The 20,821-nt window shown below is 38.2% G+C and overlaps 1 long non-coding RNA gene across 3 annotated transcripts; it reads left to right on the top strand.

The window, feature by feature from the left end:
- The first annotated feature begins 7,026 nt into the window (after positions 1-7,026).
- On the top strand, positions 7,027-19,853 carry LOC127540893 (uncharacterized). Of its 3 annotated transcripts, none has more exons than XR_007948306.1 (5): positions 7,027-7,331; positions 8,602-8,784; positions 8,861-8,992; positions 12,493-12,596; positions 19,757-19,853. It is a non-coding gene; the product is annotated as an uncharacterized LOC127540893 (long non-coding RNA). The 3 variants fall into 3 exon arrangements; XR_007948307.1 differs by having other exon boundaries at positions 7,034-7,331; positions 8,865-8,983; XR_007948305.1 differs by having other exon boundaries at positions 7,035-7,331; positions 8,861-8,983.
- Positions 19,854-20,821: the final 968 nt, after the last annotated feature.

The raw sequence follows: 20,821 nt of genomic DNA, 5'->3' as shown, positions 1-20,821 counted from the left end.
CATGGTGGTTCTTTATTATAATAGCTTCCTTTTCTAAGTGTCCACTAACCATCCCTTTAACAAGATATTCAAGAATCATTCTGGGAACTGCAGTCATGCTCACTGACTACATAGCTCATATTCTCTTCCCCACCCCCCTTTTTTGAACATTGACACATTTTCATTTTTCATCCTCCTCTATTACTTGCCCAACCCTCCAAGGTCTTTCAATGACCACTGGAACCCGGCTCAAGGATCTGGCAGCTCCTTTAGCACTCTAAACCATGGCTCATATTCACCTTGTGACTTGACCTTATTAAGAAGAGCTCAGTGCTCTCAATGACTCCCTACTTATTTTGGATAACTCCATTGGCAAACATTGTTCTGTTCTTCCTGTCCAAAGATGTGTACAAGAAGGTCGGGAAACAGGGTTTTGTAAAGTATTTTATTCATATTTTACATAATGTTTTTAATTAATGTGTTAATATTTTGTCATTATAATAATTATGATTGTGCAAAGGGTCATAGATTCCAAAAGTCTCCTAGTCCAACCTCTTCACCTGGCAAATGAGAAAACTGAGGCTCAGGAAGAAGTGGCGTCCCCAAATAACACCATTCATTCGAATGAGAGAGTCACAGAGGGAAAGGCATTAGCAGGTGGAAGAACCAAGAAAAGCCTCTTGCAGAATATAATCCTTGAAGGAAACCAGGTAAGCCAAGAGGAAGAGAATTAACAATTAAAGTTGAATGAAAAAGTTTGTCAGCCTTGAATAGGAAGAAGTGAGGCAAGAAGGGAGGTCTGGATGGATGGGGAAGGGAAAGAAGTAAGCCAGTAAGTATGACTGGACCAGATGGTGTAGTGAGGGGAATAAGATGTAACAAGAAGGGACTTGCTCTGGCTTGGATACCCCAAATTGGAGCTCTTGCTTGATCTTAGGGAAAATTAGAAGGTATGTGATGGACATAGTAAGAACTATATTTTTTAAAAATCACCTTAGTAACCATAAGGAGGATACCTGGGAGTGAGGAGAGATTTGAAGCCAGAAGTCAAATGAGAAAGTAAATGATATAGTCTAAGAGGGGCAGCTGGGGGCCAGTGGACAGAGCACCTGCCCTAGAGTGGGCAGAAAATGAGTTTAAATCCAATCTCAGACACTTGACACTTAACCCTGTTTCTTCTCCTTCCCCCCAAAAAAGTCCAGAAAAGCAGTGATAAGAACTTAGAGTGGTAACTGTAAGTGATGAGAAGGGGACATTGATGAGCAACATTGGTAGAGTTAGAAATGTCAAGACTTGGAAACTAGTAAATGGGGGGAGGGACAGTGAGGAATCCAGAGGGACACTGGGGTTGTGAGCTTGTATGACTTGCAGTAGTAATAGAAAACTCCAGGAGAGGAGTGGTTTTTGAAGGAAATATAATGAGCTCTGGTTTAGACATGTTGAGTTTGAAAGATGCCTATGGGACATCAATTTTTAAATGCTATGGGATTAGAGCTCAGGAGACTCCAGAGCTAGATATATAGAACTGGGAATAAACTACATAGAGGTGATAATTGAACCCGGGGGAGTTGATGAGATCACCAAGTGAAATATGGTAGAGAAAAAAAAAGGGTAAAGATAGAGCCTTGGAAATACCCAAAGTTAGGGGGTGCAACATGGGTAAAGATGCAGTAAAGGAGACTGAGTGATCAGATGGAGAAAAGAGAAAACGGTCACAAAAACTAGAAAGGAGGAAATATCTAAAGGGTTAAGGTGATACAGAGAGGTAAGGATTGAGGAAGTTATTAGGTCTGGCCATTAAGACATCACTGGTAACTTTGGGAAAAAACAGTCTCAACTGAATGGTGAAACTGGAAGTTTGATTTTAGGTAGTTTAGAAGCAAGAGAGAGAAGAGGAAGGGGAGACATCCAATGATGACTGCAAGGATGGTAAGAGACGCAGGATTGTTTTCAGGATAGGAGAAACATAAAGGAACCAGCAAGAAAGGAATCAGCAGGTAGGGAGAGACTGAAAATCAGAAAGAGAAAGTGAATATTAATGCAAAAGATGGGGAAAAAATCAGTGGACTTAGGGGTGCACGGAAAGGAGCTGTTCTTGACAAAGAGAAATTATAAGAAGAGAGTGGGAGATGATGTCAAACTGAAACGAGACACCCATCCTACTCTTACTCAAGTGTGAATCTTTTGGGCAGAAGCAGCTACACCCAGAGAAAGAACACTGGAAATGAATATAAACTGTTTGCATTTTTGTTTGTCTTCCCGGGTTATTTCTACTTTCTGAATTCAATTCTCCCTGTGCAACAAGAAAACTGTTCGGTTCTACACACGTAGATTGTATCCAGGATATACTGTAACCTATTCAACATGTAAAGGACTGCTTGCCATCTGGGGGAGGGAGTGGGGAGAGAGAGGGGAAAAATCGGAACAGAAGTGAATGCAGGGGATAATGCTGTAAAAAATTACCCTGGCATGAGTTCTATCAATAAAAAGTTATTTAAAACAAACAAACAACAAAAAAAAAAAGTGTAAATCTTTGACAACATCCCTGAAAGATAATCATCTCTCCTCTTCTGGAAGATACCCAGGAATCTGGAATTCAGGGTACTCGGGTACCCCCTAGTTTCTAGGGCAGTAAACACTGAGGACCAAAGCTACCCAACATTATGTGCTTCACGTGTCCCATGTTTTGTTCTATCTGCTCCCCTCAAGGCAAAGGTCTGCATTATGCATTAGGACGGTCTTTGTCCTGTTAGCAATTAAATTTGCATGAAAAACTTCGTCAGTCTTAAAGCTCAACTCCAATTACCTTCTTTAATAGATTTTCCCAGCTGCCCCCTCAGTGAGGACCTTCTTCTTTGGAACTCACAGGAATGGGGCCCCTTTTATAACTCTAGTGGACTAAATCATTTAGTATTCTGTGACATAGCGGGAGTGAACGTTTTGACCATTTCCAGTCCCTTCCCTGTTTGAGCAGAGAGAAAATAAAATCCATGAGATATGGATGGTGATGGGCAAGACTGGGTAATGAGAGAGAGAAGAATAAACAAGGGAGGAGGAGGGAAGTGTTAGACATGAATGAGAAGGGAGTGTGCTGAGAGAAGAAAGCCTGAGGAGGGTATTCTGGCTCTCATCTTGTATGGGGGAAATAACCCCGAGGGCCTGAAGGATTCTAGAAAAACTCTCCAACCTCGTCTCAGAAACTGGGGGTGTAGAATGGTGAGAACCATGAAGAGAAGCACAAAGTTGGAGCGCAAGAAGCATTATTACTCACGCTTCGAGAAGGGAGCAGAAAACCAAGATAAGAATTGTAAAAATGGAAGGCCTCTGTCCAGGAAACCCTAATACTTGAGCTTCCAATTAACCTAGAGAATTTACATAAATCTTTGGGATAATGCATGTTCATTTGATTATTTCAGTAAGGAGTTCCTCTGCCATTTAAGAACTGTGTGTTTAGAGGGGGAATCGATCTCAGGATTCTGGTACCCCAGGTAACAGGACGGGGCTCTGAGACCAGGGCACCAGCTATCAACCAAATGCCCATTTCACCCCCCCCTTATAGGCACCTCTGAACCCAGGGGAAGGCCCCTGAGGTACACGCTGGCCTCTGACTCTCAGAAAGCCCCTCTCCCCTTGGTTCTGGCACTCGGTGGGAAGTACTGTCTGTCTTACTGAGGTGGGCTTTATGGGTATGGATTACCCAGTCAGACCTTTATGGCTCCAGGGGACAAACTCCTTCCCTTTCTCCTACTGCTGCCACGGTGCTTTCCTCAGTTACCCAGTGCACAGTTAGATCAGGTATTTAATGGAGTTAGGTAATAAACAGCAGCAGAAGCAAGTCTCCCAGAGATGGCAACTGCCTCAGCTCTCCCACCGTCCTTCAGTCTCGCCGGCTGCTGCTTCAAAATTAGGCAGAACGCCATTCCGAGGCATGATCCAACCTTCCACCCGGAGCTCGGGGACCGCCGGCCCTTGCCCACCCACGGCCGCTCAGCATCCAGGCTGGGGGGGACCCTCCTGCTCCTCGGAGCTGGCTTGTCACCAGGCCAACAGCAAAGCCCTTCTCGAGGTCAGGCCCAAGAACGAGTCAGACTTCTCTCAGCCCTTCCCATCAGTCCCTCTTCCCTCAGGAAGTCCGGCACAACTGGGCTGGTCCCAAGTCCTCTGACCAGGGAGAGACTTCAGCCAGCCACTGCTGGGACACAGGAATATGTCTGAGCAGGGTTCTTGGGGGTCAACAACCTGAAGAAATCCCCCCAAATCCAGCTGGATTTTCTTGTGTCATGAGAAAGTCATGAAAGTAAAACCCCTGTGGAGTTATTCCTCTGCAAGACTGTACTCCAGAGGCCTGAGAGGCTGGGTCTTACAGAAATGCTGCCTTTCACCTGGTGCACTCTGGTCTGCTCACAACAGGTGCTTATAAAATATCTGCAAAATGGAGGGAGGGACGGATGGATGGACAGATGGACGATGAACATAAAAGAAAAACTGGGCTCCCACAGCAGACACTCCCAGGAAATCAAAATTGTTGGGCACGTCTTAATGAAGCCTTTGAATGTAAAGGGCCCAGTATTCACCTCATAAGACACCAGTGTCTGTAACCGCCATAATTGTGGGAGAAAGAGACAGAGACAGAGAGAGACAGAGACAGACACATTCAAGAGACAGAGACAAAGAAATAGAGACACAGACACAGTCAGAGAGATAGAAATAGAAACACAGACAGACACAAAGAGACAGACACAGAGAGATGGAGATAAAGAGATACAAAGAGACAGACAGAGAGAAAGAGGCACAGACAGACACAGAGACAGAAAGACAGAAAATACAACTTAAATAAACGTTTCTGACTTGCTTCAGTGTCCAAGTTCCCTCCTATAATTCTGAAGGCAGTGATACCTTCGGTACTATTTGGCTGTGGTCATGATGCCAAATGCTTTGGTTTAAGATGATCTAAAGTTCTGAGAGTATGTCTTCACTGGGAATGACTTTCCTATAAATGTGTAATATTTTACTCTCTCTCTCAATTGAATATAAAAACAAAAATGTCCATGGTCCCTGTGGGAGGAAAAAATAAAATAAAACAGTTGTTGGCCATGAAGAGAATGTTGAAGAAGGAGAGCAATCCGGAGCTTTGAGATTCAGACTGGCCACATGTGCAGTCGTGAGGTGCATTTGGAAAGAAAAACAGGGAGGGTCCGATTTATTGACCACTTGTGGCTTTGCATCGTTAGACAACAGCGGGGATTTTGTGGCTTTGGGGGTATGTGGCCAAATAAGGGGCCGGGGTGGGCATTCTCTGTGGAGTTGAGCCCTATGTTGTTAGTAGTTTCCATAGCAACTTTTCAGCAGGTTTATCACTCTGTATTGGAAGAAAACCTGATGAGCTAATAAGCCCCCGAAGGTCAGGCTGGCCAACATCCCCCCTTAGTCCCATGGGAAAAAGACCCAGTTGTCACTTTATTAATGAATTATTGAATCTTTCCTAGAAGGTATAGTTTCAATCAGGTTAAAATCCCTTTTCACAGAACTAACACAGATAATAGGAGGCTTGGCTATTTTTATTAGAATCTCCATCTCCATAGGCAGGGTCTGTCTCTCTCTGTGTCCGGCTCGCTGCCAGATCCAATCTCTGAAAAAGCCAAACGCACGTCTGCTTACCCACGGCAGCGCCGCTGATTCTGGAGATGCTCTTGCTAGCTCCTGACTTCTTGCCCCACCAGAGATGGGTGGATTATTATTGTTGTTTGTCCCTCATTCTTGAAGGGAGGGGGTGCCGTGATGTGCAAGGGAATTGGGCTGGGTAAGGTCACCAGCCTCACTTTCCCTTCCAGAACCATCTGGGTCCAGTGGCCAGAGAGAGATCCAGATGATGGAGACGGCTCCAGATGCAATGGGAGCCCTCAGCCAAGCTAAGGATTTTAGCTTGTTTTTTAATTGTTATTAGCTCAGTTTGACTGAAGCAATGCTCATTCAATGATTAAAACTAGACAAGAAAACTGGCCTCTTCTTACTCTGGGATATTATAAAATATCTGCAAAATGGAAGGATGGATGGACAGGTAGACAATAAACATAAAACAACACTTGCTCTTTACACTCACTCTGAGCCAATCAGGACCCTAAGAATGACCAAGTGGATCCTGGCCCGAACCCATTGTTAGCCAATCGATGAGAACCAGAGTGGGCTGGAGACGATAAACAGAGGCTTTAGGAAACTCAGAGGTCTCCAGGATATCTAAGTAATGGAGTGCGTAGATTAAGCAAATATGATGATGAACAATGAACAGAGTCAATCTGGGCACAAAGTAAGACTATTCCAAAAACAAGGAGGCAGCAACCATCACCACCACAATTGGTATTTACCCAGTGCTTTAAGGTTTGCAAAGTTCTTCACATATTTATTCTCATTTGAGCCCTCCCATAACCCAGTGAAGTGAGTGCTATTATCATCATTTTTATTCTATCTGGGGGAAAATAAGGAAGATCCAGCTTAAGTGTCTCACCCAGGATCACACTGCTAGTGAGTGTTTGGGGTTAGATTTGAACTCGGGGGTTCCTGATTCTCCATTCAGCCTTCTCCCCATTGCAGCACCAAAAATGACACTTCTAAACATCAAGGACCAGTGACTTTCCCAATGGTGGGTAGGCCTTTTAGCAATTCATTCCTACCCCAAGACATCTTAGTAAAGAACGTTCCAAAGTTTCTGCGTACCCCAAATTCATCATACTGAAATCGGCGCATCCCCAGCTTTATCTGTACCAGTTTTCCAAGGGCAGAAATGCAGCGCACCCCCCCGCTGTCCCTGACGCTTTTCAGTCTGTTCCCCACCGGCAGAGCCTGTCAGAATTCAGTCTGCCCTCTCGGCCATGAGGAAGTGTTAGAATAGAGCCTGAGTACCCCAACATAATGAAATCTCTCTGATGATTCAAAAGGTACTTTACCCAGTCTGCAAAGCCTCCATCATTATACCATTAGTCTGCCAAGTGCCAACAAATAATGATTGTAGTTTGACAGAATTCCAAGGGAGAATTCTTGCCATGTTAAAGTTCTTTCTTAACTACTCCTTATTTCTTCCTTTCTTTCTCCCTGCCTTTTCCCCCTCTTTCTTTATTCTCTTCTTTCTTACCTAGGCTTTCTGGTGAATCCCTCCTCACCCCTGCTGATCACTGTGGGAATCTTTACCTTCTCCATTTCTGATTTGTTCTTCCTGAGGCAGCCTGGTGGCTCTACTGCTAGGGGTGGTCTGTACCAGTTCCAGACAATGAAGACTTGCTTTAGCCCTCCTGCATCTCAAAACTCCTGAGCTCAGGCCATCCATCAGTCTTAGTATCCCCTAGCAACAGAGATTATAGGTATGTAGCATCAACCTGTTATAAAAGTGCTTTTAAATGTGGGATCTACAGATGAGGCAGGATTCCATGTGAACTACATATCACCATGAGATTGGGTCCCTCTACTTTACCATTTTTTACCTGTCACTCTCCTGCTTTAAAATCTCAGAATCACTGGATGACTTCTTATGTCCTTCAAGATAAAATATAAACTTCCTATCCTGGCATTTGGAACTTTTCATAACCTGGGTCCAATCTACTTTGTTAATTACTCTCCCTCTAAGCCCCTTACACAAGCCAGCTAATCTAACCAATCCACATTAATCTATTTGTTTTCTGCCAAATATACATGTTTCTGCCTCCTTATCCCTGTCCATGCTATTTCTCTCACAGGAATGCTTTCTCCATTCCCCCATCTTTCAAAACTCAGCTCAAATCTCAGTACTTCCATGAAATTTCAGGCATCAAATTCCCCCACTTCACAGTGAAGAACTCCCAAACTTCCTATCTGTAACTCCCATTTAGCACTTGGTACATGTTGTGTTGTGTTAATGTAGGGGATATAACTATTTTAGTGTAACTAGTTTCTTTTGTTACCCAAAGTGCTTTATCTTATGAAATTAAAAGAAGTCCATAGGTTTCCATAGGAGTCCATTGCCAAGTCAATCCCAGGCAGACAAAAAGGCTAAAAACTCCTGTTTTATAAGTTCAGAAACTTTCAGACAAAATATTCCTTTTATCAGTCCCTGATTAGTTTGGAATAAGCAAGAATCCAATGGATGTAGCCCTTGGATAATATAGGTCCAGTGAATTAAGGATCAGTGGGGAAAAATTGTTATGCATAAAGAGACAGATATCCCAGCTGGCAAGTTCTGGGGTTTCCCATTTACACAGTAGGGAAGAGACCTGCTGAACAGACTTCTATTTCCTTGAAGGTATCTATTGAGCAAGTCAATCCTGGTCCTCCAAACTTAAAGATATTATTACTACAATGAAAGCAAAATGATAGTTGAACTATGAGCAGACAATTCAACATTTCCTACCAATATCCTTAATGAGGACATTGAGGGCTTTTCCAGTTTGAGAGCATATAAAAGCAGAAAAATCCCAGACTTTGTATTCCCAAAATTAGGCCTTCTATTGTGGCTCTACAGCTGCTTGTGTTTGAAAAAGAGAGGGCAAAACCAAAAGGAAACAAGACTGGCAAGACTTTTCTGTGGTGCTGTTCTGATGAAACTTCCTTCCCGATAGCTTTCCTGTTACACTTGGATTTGTATTCTCTATGTCACAGGTGCCCTTGGGAAAGCCTTGTGTAATGGTCCGTTCTACAAGCCCCACGAATATCACAAAGGGCTTTGAATCACAAAAGCCCTTTTTGGTGACAGTATCCTAAGGTGACCATGATCACTAGCTTCTGAGTGATTCCCTATTCTCGAGGTCATATACCTGACAAAGGGGTCTCCAGGTACTCAAGGTCAGTTGCTACCTATTTATTTATACATTGTTTTGGGTGCCTTGCAAATTAATCTGAGAATTCTATGTTTCCTTAGCTAGATCACTGACAGATGGCAGCTACATTACACAGAGATGATTGCAGATTAACACAAGCAGGAGAAAAGCTTGTTGTATGTCAGATGGATACATGATCAGGTTCTACATGCTTATTGCAACAGGTGATTAAGGTATCTTGATCTGAGAAGGTACATTCTCTGGTGTTCAGAGAAGCAGGACCAGTTTTTGGACTCCATCAGCATGACTGGATTTAGCCACACAAATTCTAGAGGGGAATAGCAATGAAAAGGATCATTAATGCCTGGAGATTTATGAATAGCATAATCCAGAAATGTGAGGGAAAATGGAAAAACTTTGAAAAGGCAATGGGAAAAAAGAGGATATGGAAGCAGAAAAATTTTGAGAGCACATGGTGGATACCTTTGGCAGTGATAGAAAATACATCATAACTCAATTGAACAAATACAGGGTGTCCCAAAAGGCTGAGAGTAATTTAAAGCTTAAATAACTTGAGAGATGTTCATTCTACAGATTTACCAAAACATTTTTGAAAGTTTACTTAAATTTCATCATGTATTTAGTTTTGTTAATTTTGAGTATAAATATTTAATTTTAATTTTAACAAAACAGACACCATGTCATCATGCATTGCATATGCAACAGTTTCTGGATGACACTTTCTCAAACCAGTGGATCAATAGATCCATCTTGCTTGGCCATACTGGTCACCCGATCTATTAGATTTTTTCTTGTGGGGTCATATCAAAATTTTCATGTAGGCATCAAAGCCTCCTTTTTTGGATAATTTTAAGACTAGGATTACTTTTTTACAAAATTTGAAAATCAGCTAGAGGGATGATAAGGTTGAAATGTAATAAAAACATTGAAGCATTTAGATTTTTTTAGAATTAATCTTTCTAGCATTTTTTAAAGTTTTTAACATATGTACTTCTAAGCCATTTAAATTCTAGATTGTGCTAATACTTTTGGTTCATCTGAATTTAGCATGGATCTACTATACATAAAATTCAGAAAAATTCAATAACTTGCCTCAAATCACCAAAATAATAGGAAGCACAGAGCTATAATCTGCTTCCATAGCCTCAGTCTCCAAGCTCTTTTTGTTCCAAGTTAGAAAGAAATAAATATGAAGGAAAGCTATAAGCTATAGATGATATGAGAAATTTGAGGAGGAGATTTCCCTTTTCTTCTTCTTCATTCCATATTACTTCATTTTAGTCTTCACATATTTCTCTTTAGTTCATATATTTTTCGTAACTTATGAGACAATAATGTTATATTACCTTCATTACTAACAATTAATTTAGTCATTCCTCAATCTTAGGCACATCATTTGTTTTCAATTTTTTGATATTATAGATAATGCTGCTGTGATATTTTTTGTACAGATGGCTCCACCCACATTGAATAAGGAGGCTGTTTTTCAATATTGTCTCCAATAGCCTTGCCAATATTCAAAGAAATAAAAGACATATAATAAGAGGGGCATTCAATGTTCATAGCTTGACTGAGATGGTAAAGAAAAGGATGTTACCTATATTAATCTATATATTTAACATTATATAATAAAAATACCAGTGATATACTTCACCAAAGTATATAAAATAATATCAAATTTCATATCACAAAAAAATCAAGAACATAAAAGAAAATAATTAATGGAGAAAGAGGTGAAATTGAGGAAGGAAAGCTTAAATTATACTATAAAGCAGCAAAAATTATCTGGTACCAGATTCTTAAATAACAGAAAAGGAAATTGGTGAAATAGTTTAAATAACTAAGATTCAGAAATAAGAGTATGTGATATCTTAGAATTTGGTAGAGCCAAGGGGAAAAATATATTGGAGAAGGAACTCATTATTCAATAAAAAGTATTGTAAAAACTGGACACTGTTAGAAAATGGGATTAGATCATTATCTTACACCAAAAGTACAAATAAATACCAAATGGATTAGTGATATAAATATAAAAAGACATATTATAAAAAACAAAAGAGAATGGAAGGCAGTACTTTTCAAAACATAGGTAGAAGGAAATTACTAACCAGCCAAGATATTAAGGAAATTGCAAAACACAAGGAAGAAAATGTTGATTATATAAAAATAAAAACCTTTTGTTTAAATGAAAACAATGCATCTGGAAGAGGAAAATATACAAATTGGGGAGGAAGATTAGAATTAAACATCTTTGATAAAAGTCTGACATTCACAGTCTCTAAGGAATATTCCCTGAATTGTATAAGGATAAAAGTCATGCAATAGATGCGTGGTCAAAAGATATTAGTAGGTAGTTCTCTAAAGAAGAAAATCAACCATCAACAACCGTTCACAAGTACTAATAATCAGAGAAATGCAAATTAAAACTAGTCTGAGGCACCACCTTAAAACCACCACATATGACAAGATGACAAAATTGAGTGTTGTTAAGGAAACGAGCAAGCTAATTCATGGCTGGTGGAGTGGTGAATTAATTAGAAAATTTTGGAAAATATTATAAAATTATACAATAAGGTTTGCAGAATTTTTCATATCCTTTGATTGAGCAGTCCTCTATTAGATTGGTTTATAAAATAAGAAAGGTTTATATAACATTTAAGTTATATTAATAGGAAAAAAACTCATTTGCACAAAATTATTCAATTCAGTATCATTTGTGATAGCCAAAAAGGGGATTGGAGAATCATTAAACTTGTTTATGAATACAAGGGAATATGATTACAGTTGATTTTCATTATTTGTGAATTCACCTACTTGCTGAAATTTATTTGTAACCCCAAAATCAAAAGTCATAGTTTTCACCGTCATTTCCAGATTTGAGCAGAGGGACAGAAAAAAATTGAGTTACCAGATGTGTCCTTCCCAGATAAGGTCAAATAAGGATGGTGCTTCCTTCTTGGAATCTCAGTTCTCATAGTATAAACAAGTGTCACTTTCTAGTGGTCTAATTTAGCAACACTTTTTTTTTTTTGCATTTTTGTGCTTCCTGTTGGCAGTTTCGCTGTTTAAAATGGCCTCCACGCATAATGCAGAAGGGCTGTGTAGTGTTTTTAAGGGTAAGGAGATTCTGATGTGTCTAATACACAGTATACATGTCTTAGAATAAGTTCCATTTAGCCATAGCTGAGGGGGCTGCTGCCCATGAGTTCAACTTTAATGAATCAATAATATAGCATAAAGTATCCTGAGCTGTAAAAGGCCACTTGGGAAAATGCTAAAGTAAAAGTTGTGACCAAAGGCTCACAGGAACCAAGTTTTGTATTTCCCCTAGGAGAAATGGTTCAGTATTCACTAATTCAGTGTTCAGTGACTTTATAGAACATAACTATCACAAATGACAAACTGATTGGATGCCAAAAGGAAATATGACTATAAAGACAGCAATAACAAAAAGGACATCTAAAGGAAATCCTACTTGTTTTAAAACAAGTAGGAAAAAAAGATATATATAGATATATGTCTTAATTATACAAAGGAAGATAAATCACTTCTTCATATATATGGTCTTTGTTTTATTAACAGATAAGTAACAAAAGGGGATGGTAGCATATTCAGTTTTTTACCAAGAACCTTCTTAATGATGATGTGCTTACTTGTTTGTAGGGCTTGGGGATTTATTTTGTTGTTGCCATCTTCTTTATGTTTGCCTTAGGCTGGATCATTCCCCTTTGTCTTGGGGAACACCCTCAAGAAGCCCCCCCATTTAGAATAAGGAAGACCTGCCTTCAGTTTTTGCTTCTTCCTTTGTGACCATGGGTAAGTTAATAATTCACTCAATTTCTCGGGCAACTTTTAAATACAGACAAATTGCTTGTCTACAACTGGTAATTCCCAAAAATGGTTGTGTTTAAACTCCAGTTAAATTATAAGACCAGAACTAAAAAAAGATGGGGGGTGAGAGAATAAAGGATTAAGAAATATGAGATAATTTATCTCTTAATTTCCTTAAAGAATTTTGTTTACACACACACACACACACACACACACACACACATATATATACACATATATATGTATATATATATATGATTATAAAGTAAAACACTTTAACCCATCATTCAGCTCTCTTTTTTCATATTCAAGAATTGTCTTTTCATTCTTCTTTATCCATCTGATTTGTCCATTTCCAACAGAGAAGAGTTGAAATCTCTTGCCTTTATGATTTACTATCTTGGTCTTTATATATTTCCACTAACATTATTCTTTAAGTATTTATCTGTTACATGCCATTTACTTCATATACATTTACTACTAATATTATTTGATTGCCTATGGAGCCTTTAAATGTCATGCATTTTCCCTTTATATATCTGTGAATGCTTTCTATTTTGGTTTCAATTTTATCTGAAACCATGATGACAACTTCTGATTCTTTTTTTGAATCTGCTGAAAAATAATAAATCTTATTCAAATCCCTCATTTTATACCTGTATCCTTTATTTTTGATGGATTTCCTCTGATCAACATATTTTTGTATATTGTGTGTTTTTTTTAATAACTTTTTATTGATAGAACCCATGCCAGGGTAATTTTTTACAGAATTATCCCTTGCATTCATTTCTGTTTTGATTTTTCCCCTCCCTCCCTCCACCCCCTTCCCCAGATGGCAAGCAGTCCTATACATGTTAAATAGGTTACAGTATATCCTAGATACAGTATATTGTGTTTTTAAGATATATTTTGAAACTCCTTTCTTTTTACATGTAAATTAAAAATTGACTTACATTCAAAAGTATGATTGTTAAGTTTAGTTTTACCTCGATCATAATTCATTATTTTTTTATCATTGTAGGTTCAATTTAATTCATTTTCCTGGGAACATTTTCAACATAGATTTTAAAAACACACAGAGGCGCACTCCCATGTCATATGCATTATCACTACAATTCTAAACAAGGAAATTTGATTTAATTAAATAAGCTTTTAAAATGCTCTAGTCTTTATCCAATTTGAGATAGAGTTGCAGTTTAGGATTTACCTATTCTCTTTCTCTGTTCATTCTCATGACTTTTTAAGCCTTTGGAACCACAGTTAAACTTCCAAAATTTTTTGCTACTCCTCCTACCTCTGTCTTCAAAGTCATTTGCTTCCTTTCGACAGTTGGCTTTTAAGTGTTAATGTTGAAAATTACCCATGCATATCTTTTGAAAATTAAAAAGCTTTAATAAAAAAAAATAAATAAACAAACAACAACAACAAAAAAAGAATTGTTCCCTTGATGTTTCACTTTGAAATCGAAACCTAAAAGACAAACTATCTGAGATTTTTTTTAGTGAATATCAATACCTTGAGACACCATTTGTTCAGCCATTCTCTTTATACACATTTATAAGATTCGACTTCCTGGTAGTACCCATGCCCAATTCCATTTTTAGGGTTAGTGACCTTCTTTTGAATATCTGTTAAGTATGATTTCCCTTGCATTTCAATATGCTATATCCTGTTTCCTCCTTTCATTCCTTATCCTAGATGAAAAACATTGTAGAGTTTGAATTTACAACTTTGTATAGTTTTTGATAATTGGTTACTTTGAAGAAGATTACTTTGTTGGTGAAAAGATTTGACACTATGTTTACAAGTGCTTTGAATTTGAGCTTTCTATCAATGAAGATTCTTTCAATCTTCATTCTATCTTCTACTTTCAAAACTATCAGGAAATTTTCTCATATGATTTCCTGAAATAAGGAATTCTATTTTTTCATTCTTCTGATATTTTTTTCTAGGAGAGAAAAATGTTCACGTCTTGAAGAGTTCTACCCTCTAATTTAAATAATTTTACTTGTAGAATTCTAAAATACTGTAGTTGTTTGGGATTCTTAAAAATTCTCTTCAAACACTATTGTGCTGCTTCTTTGACTTATTTTCCATTAACACCATTCTTTTCTTCAGTCAGTCCTCTGTTAATCTCCATGAAATTCTCTATACTGTTACAGATCTTATTTGTCACCTTTGTTCTCCTTTATCCCTAAACGTGCAAGATCTTTCTTTTTCTTATTAGATTTATCCACCACGAAAAGTTTTGTAATATATCCAATTTCATTACCGTGATTTTTTTTTCCTTTCTGGTCTCCTTTCTTCAATTTTTTTTCAACTATATGATATTCAATCATTGTACTGGAATCATTTTTGTTTATTTCTTCAACCTGTCTTTTTTTCCTTTTCCATAGGATTTTTAATTTTAATTTTTGTTAATTTCTCCCTTGCTTCAATATATCTGTCACGATTTTTAAGGTGATATGGGAAGTCCAACTTCATGATCTTGCAGGAAATTTCCAATTCAATTTGCAAAAAAAGAATGATCTGCACATAGCCTTTCAGGAACAAATCTACTGTGTATTGTAAGCCACAATCATAATGTAATGTGTTGTTATTATTAGGTAACTGAAATTGGTCATTCACTCTTGTAGCTTATTCTCAATGATAAGGGAAAGGTAATAATGACCAGGACAACATGAAAAACTATAGGAAAAGCTGAATGAAGCCATTATCTAACAATAGAGTAAGTGGAAATTTACCCATTTGTTGTTTAAAAGAAAATTATATGGATATCATGACTATAAGAAACCACAGCTATAGTACAAAGATGGCTATCCACCAGTCAACAATTGCAAAGGAAATAAAGGAATAATTTCCTTCACAAAGAAGGCTTGACAGTCGAAGCCTGAAGACAGAAAGTTGCTCTTGGTTTCAAAGCCTTGCCTTTGGTTTCCAATTCAGAATTCCAGTTAGTTTCCTATTACTCCGAAGCAAATTCTGCTGCCTATGAAAAGGGACAGCAGTAAAGAAATGTAAATAGTGTTAAGAAGTCCCTTTGTGGGAGTAGTATGGGACAGACATTCTATTTTGCTCCATGTAAGAAGCTGTCAGACAAATATCCATTGATGGTCAGTGAGTTGTGGCCATGCTGGGAGGAAAACAGAAATTATAGCTAAATAAAAGCAGCATGGAGGTGAAGGAAAAAAAAAATAGAGAGAGGACAGGGGAAATAGGTTATCAGTGCTTACAGATCAAAGTGGCCCCTAAGAAGAAAATATTCTATATCAACATTATTGGTGGGATAGAAGGTAAGGAACACGTAAATCTCCCTCAATATGATATAGAAACTAGAGAACTTAGTGATCAGCTAATGCAAGGGTTCTTACCCATCTTAGACCATGGGCTCATTCTCAAAATATTGAATTTAAATGCTTAAAATAAAATACTTAGGAAAAGCAATTACACTGAAAATAATTATTTTTTAAAAGGAGCAAGTTCCTTTGATTCTGTTTGATTGTTTCATGATATTTCATCTTAAAAAAAGTTGAATAAACTTTCTATATAGCTTGAGTTCCTCCCATGAAGTAGAGTATTCTCACAGAATTATTCATAGAGTAAAGTATTCTCACAAATAGTAGAGAAGATGTTTGTTATGTAATTTTCATCTTCTACCTCATCTTCCTTATCACCATAGTAACTTTCTAACCATTTGGGGTTAAGTGACCTGCCCAGGATCACACAGCTAGAAAGTGTTAAATGTCTGACACCAGGTTTGAACTTTGGTCCTCCTGACTTCAGGGCTGGTGCTCTATCCACTGAACCTCCTAGCTGCCCCCAGATTTGTTTATTTTTTGAATTTGTTTAATAACGGTAGAGTACAGATAATGGAAAAGAACAAAATTCTAAGAATAAATAAAAAGGAAAAATTTTAAAACAATAAAATTCTTGTTGACTTATAGAAGAAATCTTAATTTTTAGATTCAGTGATAATTATGCTGTCTTAGATTTAGTCTCTTTAGCTATAAAATCAGAGCAAGGGAAAGTAGGAGAGTTCCAGTACTAGATCATGTCTATCTTTTGATTGTGTTCCTATGATCCCTGGGGTCCCAAGTAGAGAAAAAGTGTCACTTGGTGAAGCTTCAAGGCATTTCTGGAAGGGACTTAGGAGAGGGTTTCATAATTAGTGGGAAATGACAACAAATCTACCTTCTGCTAAGCATCTATGGTAGTCTGAGTCTTCTGAGTTACCTGGGACTTTAGTATCTATACAGTTGTGACTCAAGGGTAGAAAAAGGGAAATGAGGAGGGAGTCTCAGCAGAAAAATTACCATGGAGAAAAGAGAGTGAAGGAAAGGAGACAATGTCCTGTTTATCTAGCAATATGTTGAATGCTGAACTAATTAAGGCAAGAGTTGGAGTGATTATTCTACATATCCCTCTGTGGTCATCTTGTCCTTTATACCTTCCTCTTTCTTTCTCCTCATATAGCCATCCATGGTTCAAATCATCCTCTTTTCACCTTTGAACTATTAAAATAACCATTTAGCTGATCTCCTGCTTCAAGTCTCCATTTATTTCGATCCATCCTCCACTAGGCTCACAATCACTGATCTATGTCATCTCCTTACTCAACAAGAAGGAGGGAAGAAAAAAGGAAAACAAGAAAATGAAAATTTAAATGATAATTTTATTATATATTTATAAGGAATAGCAAATTGTATATGTTTGTAGTTTCATATACAATCATTTTTCCTTATATATTTTTCCTTATATAAAGATATTTCTTAAATTGAAAATAAAATAAATTTTTAAAAAAATAATTTTAAAAAACAAATGTTTTAACAAAATCAAATATGAAGTATTTTGATGGGCCTATAAAATTCTTCACAACCTAACCCTTTCCTACCTTTCTCTTCTTATTCTCCTCATATTTGACAATGCAAGAACACTGGCCTTGATGTTCCTCCCTCACCAAATTCTATATACCTCTTCACTGGTTGTCCCCCCCTCCTAGAGGGTTCTCCCTCTACCTCCATCTACTTTTCCTGGCCCATCACAATTCCCTCTGAGATTATCTTCCTTTAATTCTGTAGGGGTGTGATGATGTCCATAACCATGTCTGCCCATTAGAATGCAGGTACCTTGAGGACAGATAATGTTTTTGCCTTTCTTACTAACCCTACCAAGCCTTAGCATGGTGCTATTAAGTGCTTAATAAATATTGATTGAATGGCTGGATGCCTGAGGAAAAGAGCGGTCCCTCAAGTATGATCTTCTGCCCCAGACAGTTTCCAGTCCCGTTTCCTTCGGGATGGACAGGAGAGAGAACCTGACTGTAGATTGATAACAAGCCAGTCAAAACAAAGCTGGCAAGCGTGGGAGCCAGCAGACATGTCCGATAAGGTAGGAAGGTGGTCAGAGAGTAAAAAGACAGCAATGAGATTTAAGGGCAGAAGCAGGAACAGGATTGGATATCAAAGAATTGATTGTTATTTATTTAGTGCCTACTGTGGCTCAGTCCCAGTGCTAGGGATATAAGTAGGAAGAATAAAATAATTCCTTCTTGCAAGGAATTTACATTCTAATAGAGTCAAAGCCATGATCAGAGAGCCAGAGAATGAGCAGATGAGGAGGCAGGAAGGGAGTGGTCAAGGGACCGAGGAATCTAAAATCCTTCCAGTTTGGCGAGCTTGGTGATCGGGAGCCTTTTGTGGGTTTCTCAGATGGACCATCACTGGCTGTCAGATGACCTCCTCATTGTCCAGAATGGGTTAAGATTATCTATGGACAATAGCCAGGCTTTAGGTAGAATGGGTAAGTAACTGAGATCTTAATTTTCCCGGCAATTTTCCTAAACAAAAACAAAAATCAGGATTTTCTTTTTAATCATCCACTTAAGAATGGAGTCAGTCCAGATAGTTGTGTGAGGGTCTTTGGCTTGACATCTGTGATCATTAAAACAACTGAAAAACTCTCCTTACTCAAATCTATCCTGCTTTCTTATACAAAGGAAGTCATATAGAATAATTAAAAAGAATTTAAAATGAGATTGTGTCGGAAGAGTTTCAAATTTCATTTCTGCAACTAAATGCCAGAGCCATCTAGGCTCCTTTTTCCAAGATTTGGTGTTCTCATTTAGTCAAATCAAACCAGACCAAACAAACAAACTGCCATGGATTCCCAGAGCAGCTTGGTAAAATCTATGGATCCCCTCTCAGAATAATGGTTTTAAATGCATAAAATAAAATGCATAGGATTAAAAAGGAAATCAATTATATTGAAATTGTTGTTGCCATTCAGTCGTTTCAGTTGTGTCCAACTCTTCATGACCCCCATTTGAGGTTTTCTCATCAAAAATATCAGAAGTGCTGATTTTTTGGTTCATTTTACAGATAAGGAACCTGAGGCAAATAGAGTGAGGTGACTTGTCTGAGTCGCACAGTTAGGCAAGACTTGATGAGACTTTCTGACTCCGACACGCCCAATCTACTGCATCACAGAGTGAAGGAAATATGCCCAACTCACCCCAACTCCCCAGAAAACACGTTCATGGCCTCAGAATGGGGACCCTTGGGGTGGATGACATTTAAGGCCCTATCCAGCTTGCAATCCTATGATCACATAATCTCCTCCAGATATCACTTTCATAATAACACTCCCAGCTAAAGAAGCGACAATGATTTCCCATTTCCTGCTGGATTACCTGCCGCATTTACCTTTGCAATCTTATCTCTTATTACTATCGGACCAGTATCCTTCACTCCACTTTGGTCTATATTCTCATTATCCATTAACACCCTTCATACATATACCAAGTTTCGGGTGAAGAAACAGCTCAGACAGGATGTTATCTAGAGAATGGCTGAACGAGGCCATATATAAATGTTCTCTGATTCTAAAGTCCATTGAAAGTTCATTACAGCAAGATTCTGCTGTAAACTGAATTTTGTAACTTCAAACTCTATTAGAGAGGCAAATGTCTGGTTTCTATGCACATTATTGTATGCAAATTACTAGTATACAGATCTGGGAAAGGATCGATTCCTCTTCACACTGGTTTGCCTTTCCTTTGGGAGGTTCAAATTACTTCTTTTTTTACTGGGGAAAAAAAGATTTATCCTGCTCAGAGAGACCACATTGGGGTGTAATCTCTTTTTCAGCTTCTGATGTCTGTGAGGAAAAAAAAGGAGAAAACAGAAGTGAAAAGAAGCCAGAGGAAATGAGCAGGCTACCCCTTTTATTGCATGTAACAAGTAAAAACGGTAATGATATCCCTGGGTAGCTGTGCTCATTGAGAAGGAAGTCAATAGGATGGACTGGGAGGATTTGATGGAAGGTTCAGTGTTGAGAGTCAATATCATGGTGTGGAAAGAATATTTAATTTAATCATGAGACTTGAGTTCATATTCCAGCTCTGAAATGAACTAGCCACATTTGTAAGAAAATTTACTTCACCTTTTGGGATTCACTTTCCTCACTAATAAGATGGAAATAATAATTACACTACCTCCATCACAGAATTGTGGGAAACACACTTTTTGAAAACTTAAATGTGACAAGGAAATGTGGATTATAATTGTTTTTGCTTTCTTTGTATACCCAGCACTTAGCACAGTGCATGGCACATAGTAAACACCTAATAAATCATTGCTTTGTCGAATTAGGGTCAAAAATAGGAGACCCCCCAAGACTTGTACTGGGACTCCAGAGAAGCTTGGACATGTCGCAAAGACTCCTATGTAACAGAAACATAAAGGGAAATATCTCCACTGACTCAAAGCCCCTTGGGGAGGCTCTAAAATCAAAGTTCTCAATCTGTTGCAAGTGGGTGCTACAAATGGGAAAGGTAGAAGAGCAAAGGAAAACTGGAGGAAGAGACAAGAAGAATTACAAGTCATTTCTCCAGACCCATAAACCCTCCAAGTCACAGCTTCAGTTCCGTGGTGACTGCTGGATATGTCAAAAGTTGCTGATGGATAATAGCCATTCCCAAGACAAATGGAAAAAACCAGACCCTAAGGCTGACATACAGTCTAAAACAGTTCATTGCCCTCATTAGCCATACATATGCACCTACCAATCATCACTCTGGTAAGGAGACTAATTATAATATTTGTAGAATACCACATATTTTTCAGTGTTACCATTATCACAAGCAATAATGGCTGACATTTATATAATACTTTATACTTTGCAAAGCACTTTACAGACATTATTTCATTTAA

The sequence above is a fragment of the Antechinus flavipes genome, chromosome 6 (genome assembly GCF_016432865.1).
Source record: "Antechinus flavipes isolate AdamAnt ecotype Samford, QLD, Australia chromosome 6, AdamAnt_v2, whole genome shotgun sequence".
Lineage (NCBI taxonomy): Eukaryota > Metazoa > Chordata > Mammalia > Dasyuromorphia > Dasyuridae > Antechinus > Antechinus flavipes.
The sequence above is the reverse complement of the archived record's forward strand: the minus strand, read 5'-3'. Positions and strand labels throughout refer to the sequence as shown.